This window comes from Electrophorus electricus, chromosome 7 (genome assembly GCF_041902795.1).
Source record: "Electrophorus electricus isolate QZ-2024a chromosome 7, ASM4190279v1, whole genome shotgun sequence".
Taxonomy (NCBI): domain Eukaryota; kingdom Metazoa; phylum Chordata; class Actinopteri; order Gymnotiformes; family Gymnotidae; genus Electrophorus; species Electrophorus electricus.
Window position 1 is genome coordinate 21902269 of NC_137503.1, and position 6000 is coordinate 21908268.

At 40.2% G+C, this 6000-nt stretch overlaps 1 protein-coding gene across 9 annotated transcripts in view; it reads right to left on the reverse strand.

The window, feature by feature from the left end:
* ches1 (checkpoint suppressor 1) overlaps positions 1 to 3033 on the reverse strand; it is a 31464-nt gene extending 28431 nt beyond the window's left edge. For 6 of the 9 annotated variants that reach the window (XM_035524198.2, XM_081717376.1, XM_035524195.2 and 3 more), the window contains exon 1: positions 2766 to 3033. The gene's annotated coding sequence lies outside the window, so the exon portion shown is untranslated. The remainder of the gene's footprint in view (positions 1 to 2765) is intronic. The other 3 variants (XR_004775798.2, XM_035524194.2, XM_027000771.3) reach the window with 2 other exon arrangements.
* Between the last annotated feature and the right edge of the window lie 2967 nt (positions 3034 to 6000).

The window sequence follows — 6000 nt, forward strand, 5'->3', positions numbered from 1 at the left end:
TCTGAGCCATGACATACTCATTACACTCTTAACAAGTTTGTGCAACATCTAAACCTCTCCATGCAGGAAACAGCATATCCAAACATTCGACCCAGTGCAGCACATGCAAAGCACTTGACCAAGTGGTGGAGAGTCACGTTAAGGGGCACCCGCACCCATCTGTCCATGCTGCTGGCTAGTGCATGACATACAGGGACCTCCCTTCCCTTCCCCTCCCCTCCTCAGTTGGCCTCACAGGCCCCTGCGTTGCTGCTGTCAGCGCCGGTCCTGCCGATATGCTGACATCATACACAAAGGTATTTTTTCCCTTCAATGTGCCAAGGAGCGGACCCACGCATGGGACGCAACAGAGTGGCTAGATGGGTGAACGTTGAGTTGCACAAGCAACACGGAGCTGGGGGGGGGGGGGGGGGGGCAATGCTAAATATATGTGAGAGAGGTTTATTTAAATATGTACATATTTGGTAAATGACCACTGCTGGTTCTTTGGAACACGATGATGCAATCTATTCTGTGTTTCAGTGGAGTGAGCAGAAAGTTGAAAGTGTGAAAACAGGACAAGACGTTCATTGGATTTAATAGATGGGATGTTATTATTGCTTTGGAATAAGGTGCCATGGTTAGCTCCTCTCTCAGAGGGTTAGATAAAATCTTTGATTACATTAATTGTACTAGTTTACTTTAGAACTTTCAGTGATATTAACTGGAAGCTCTTTAGCTTGGTCAAGACCACCAAAGGCGTCATCAATAAAACAGCTGTAAGCTGAGATCAGCGGAAAGCCCCAGAGTCATGCGAGTGAGCTGCCTCCTGACTCCCTAAAGTCCCGCGGTGCAGAACACAATCTCACAGTGCAGTCTTGAAAACAAGCTTTCAGATTCAGGCATATTAAAGGTCTGCGACTCTGGACAGCACAATTCGACAGGTGAGAGGAGACATATAAGTGCATCCAGGTCCAACTGGAATAGTCCTATGCAGTCGCTGGCAGAGATTCCTTTGGCCTGGTTTTCTGCATACTTTAAAATTAGTAGATGTATAGCATTTACACTGGTCTGGGTGATGAGACTATAGTGATAAAGAAGATAGTTATACAAGGATATTTGATTTTAAATGACTCAACTCAATATTAAAAAGTGAATTCCTGGGAAAATCCTTAAGATGACTATAAAGCTCATGCTTTAATTAATGCTCATGTTTCCCAAAACTCTACACTTGTGCATGATATCCAAATATGACCTCACTTTTAATAGCAAGAGAAAAACAGATTGCGCTTACATCATCTCCCTCAATGTCAGTTATATAATGGGCTTGTCCCAGTGATAACTGCATAAAGCTCTACACATTTGAGAAACAAAGGCATGACATCATCACTCAGCCATCTCACATGTCATCACAGGGTTTAGTTACAGTGTTGTACCTTGTAGGGGGAATCATTAGCCTGTCAGAAATAGCAAGTGCTTCAATACCAAGTTTTGATTTTTCTTTCTATCACATAGGTAGCTCTCCGTAAAAACCAGAACATAAATCTACACACACACAAACCCAAACACACAACAAATCTTGACAAAAACAAACATCTCTAGACCTTAAAGAAAGATGACCCTATGAAGAATAAATACTGAATGGTTGGTGGGTCAGTAGTAAGCTCCAAGGTCTTGGGCAGAGCTGGAAAGTAATAAGTCTCTGCCCCAGCAGATACCTTCTAACAATCCCAGCATAAAGTGGCTAGACTCCTGATGGCATGCCACACAAACACAAAACCTGTACACAAAACACACTGGTGTGCACACATACATTCACTCACACTACTTCCCTCAGCACAACATTCTTCCATTCCTCAAATAAGTTCAAGGACATAACGGAAGGCAGTGAAGAGGAACTCGCATGTATGCATGCTCACACACACACACACACACACACATATATACAAACACCAGCGCCTGAATAGTAGATTTGCTCTTGCAAATAATTAATGCTTACAGGCATGCGCACATATAATTCAAATCATCTTTAAACTCATGCAAACATATGTGATCATACTTTGAGCTTGCACCGAAGCACACACACGCACATACACACCAAAGTCATTGCATGATGAGGCGAACACAGACACTCACACAGACACGCATGTGCCAGTGTATGCACAGTCAGAAGATGTTGGGAAACAAACAGTCTCAGCTGTCACACCACACTGAGCCTCTCTCTCCACTGCTGCTGTGTGCTTTGTCTGCCTCTCAAAATTAGATTACTGCTTTTAAGAACAAACACACACACACACACACACACACACACACACACACACACACAAACACAACATGCTTATCTATCTACGTCTGCTGAGATTGCCAGTTCTCTGTAGAATGTCTGTTCAGTACAAGGCTGTCCTAAAAAAGGGAACTCCTCCTTCAGAAAGAAACTTCTTTCCAAATTCACAAAATGCTGTGCTCTGTTCAAATACAGATTTCTGAAAACGTGCCCTCTTCCAGGAAAACTCCCTCAGGGCTCTTACTTTTCCCCTGATAAACCTTCCTCCCAGACTAAAGGAAAACACCCTTGAAGTAACTGGAAGACACACACACACGCACACATACAAGTGAGAAGTATTGCACACATGCAAGAGAGAAGTATTTGCCTCAAGTTTAGTGATAACACATGTCCACATTCCTTTAGAGAAGTATTTGGGTGTCACCAGAATACACAGAAACACATTTTGCTTCCTCTACGAAAAGCTCCCTTACATACAACCACGGACCATTATTAAACTCACCTTTTAATCCTGCTCCTTGCTAGGCAAACACCTCCACATGTAGTTCACTTCACAGTTCTACTCGCTTAGTTCCCACATCTAAACCCCTCCATTTCCAGCACAGGGCTGTTCCTACATAGACCACAGCAGCAGCTGTGTTCTTCTAGTCTCCTTCGATTTCTCTCTCTCTCTCTCTCTCTCTCTCTCTCTCTCTCTCTCTCTCTCTCTCTCTCTCTCTCTCTCTCTCTCTCGCTCGCTCGTTCTCTTACTCTCTTTCTCTCACTCCCTCTTTCTCCAGTTTGCCTTCTCTCAGCTGTCCTAGACTCAGCTGCAACCTCTGAAAAGAAGGCTCCGCCAGGTCCTAGTGCCAGTCGCCTCACTGAATGAACACCATTGTCTGTAGTCACACTTCTTCAGAACCATTTTTCCATACTGTGTCTGCTACCATGGGGGGGATGACCATGCCCCAATAATCAATCAGTAGGTTTAAACAGTTAGGTTTAAACAGATAGTGAAGATCGCCACATTCTCTTTTGCAGGTATATTCACCAATAAACACAGGGACGAGTTGCATGTTTACGTTCATGTACTATGCTATCTGTGGCATAAAACAAATCAAACAAATTTTGAGTATGAGCATGAAAAAAACACAGTTGACACCCAGTTGTGAATTGTGTCATGTGTGCCATGTGTAAAGCCGCAGCATAACGGAGGCTACTAGAAAAAAACTGAACTTATTAGTCTTTGTTTTAAATCGTTTCACTGCTATATATTCTGCACCTTCATAGCTTTGAAGATTAGATGTGTGTGTTTTAACCCCCAATAGGTCTGGAATTGCCACTTAATGGTTCAGAATCTAAATTTTCAATAATAGAAAATTCATTTTGTTGAATGTACAACTTTAAAATTATTGTAATATTATAATAGAACAATACACCTTTATAAATATCCAATCATTTATAGGAAGCAATAAAAATAAATAAAAATGCAGATATGTCCAGGACAATGTAGAGTGGTGTAGATAACTACAAAATGCCTGAGAGGCTGTCTAGCATTGAGAATAATGTTATAATAAAATTAGCATCCAGAAGTAGTGAGCTAATCTCAAGGCAGATATTTTCAGGAGAACTTATTAGTACTTAGAATTTCAGTGAATCAGAAAAGCTTTCATACTATCATCAGGAGATTCCAAGTATGATCCCAGTGATGTCAAAGCCATCTATAGCCTGGAGCCTGTATGAGCACAAATTGGCCATGCACTCAAGGAAGGGGGGGCTTTCTCTCCTTGTCAATTACAGTGACACTGACCAATTGTTTACATTTATGGCTTTTAGCTGACACTTTTATCCAAAGTGACAAGTATGACAAGTCAAGTATGTTAACTACTGAGCTGTGCATCTGTGAGCTCATATGTCACAGGAGGGGTGGATATCCTCAAAGTGTGTTATGACTCCCCCTGATGTTGCATGACCTACAGCTCGAAAAGATGTGGTGATTGGCTCCATGTGAATTGAGGGAAACCCATGACAGCCCTCACCCTGTGACAGGGGAGAATTGAGTCTGTTCTTAGAATATTTCTATCAAATATGGTTTTTAAGTTACAGTTAGGATATATGTATTTAAGAATGAACTTCCATTACCTGTACTGTCTATTTTCAAATGAAGACTAAAGAATCACCTCTTCACAGTCACTAAGCACTTAAATATGTACTTATGTATTTAACAAAAACCTACTTTTACTTGTTTACTGTCTTTCTTCCACTCTGGCCAGGGCTTCAGCTTGAATAGTATTCTTAACACTGATCTATTTATTATAACATGAGGATATGTATTTGATAGAGACAATTTCTGTAAGTCACTCTGGAAAAGGGCATCATCTAAATTCCAAATGCTGTAAATGAGAATGTAAAATACTAAATGAAAATAAAACAATCTAGTATCTGGTTTACATTATTTAGGTTAACACATTTGCACATTTAATTCACACTGCACATAATCATGCATGCATGTTTAATTCATACTGTGTTCACTCTGGTGGCTTTTACCTGGGGTGTCTCAAGCAGTTTCTGGAATGTTTTTGCCCTAGGCTGTTTTGCACCATATATAATTATGGGTATTTATGTGATAATCTATTATGCATGAAGTCTCCCTTCAACATTTGCTCCTGTATATTTCCTCTCTGGGATCAATAAAATCCATCCATCCATCTAAGATATTATTTGAATTTTATATATCAGGAGCATTTTGCCACTGCTTAGATCATATTTGTACATACTACATAGTCCCTGGTGAGAAAACTCAGTTTTCTATGTCTAATTGGATGTGGAAAAACACCTGATTGTATTCAGTTTCTCATGATAGTTTATTGGTGGCATCTGTGGTGAACCCTACAACTGGACAAGGTGTTTGATGGGACCAGATCTAGCATCAGTAGCTGTCCATCGAATATCAATACAGGACATCAAGCCATCTACAGGTCTGTATGCTGTAAATTCCACTTCAGAGCAGCTGGAAGGGTACTAAATAGCGGTGAGCCGTTAACAGCACATCATCACATACTGCAACACTGCTACTGGGAGTGGTTGTCCCATAAGCTCTAATGTCTGAATGATTAATCCATGCTGCAGTTGTCCAGGTAATGATAATGTCTTCCAACTTTCAACTTTCGGACATATCATACCAAATCTTGTTTTCCAGGTATTCTGTTAAATGTTTATTTTTAAATCTGTCCTGTACTTTGCTGTGCTTTCTTGGCCTTAACAGTCCAATCTCAGCTCATTTGGTACACTCTCAGCAAAGGAGAGAAATGCAAAAACTTTCACAGTACTGGGCCTGTGAATCAGTAAATCAGAGGCTGCCTAGCACTTCATGCAAGTTAAGACAAGTGTCTTATTTAGACTCAACTGAACAATCAACTCAACTGAAACAGATAAAAGCAATAAAAAAAAGAACGCTGTTCCAGTCAGCAAGCAATCTAACTTCTCTATAAAATATTTTTGTTAAAATATAAGATATATAAATATATTTTAATCTTATATAAGGGACTTGTGTCTGACACTTGAAATTGCATGCCATTGTCTATGTTCGTTATTGTTCATCTGTAGAGGTGAAGTCAAGTTCCCATTTTTAAAATGATTATTTTCAAAGGAACCATTTTTGTTAGATTTTTTGTGATGATTAATATAGTGAATATACAGTAAAGTTGCAGTATGTTTACTCAGCAAACAGTGATGAGTATGTGGTGTGCTTGGCTGGG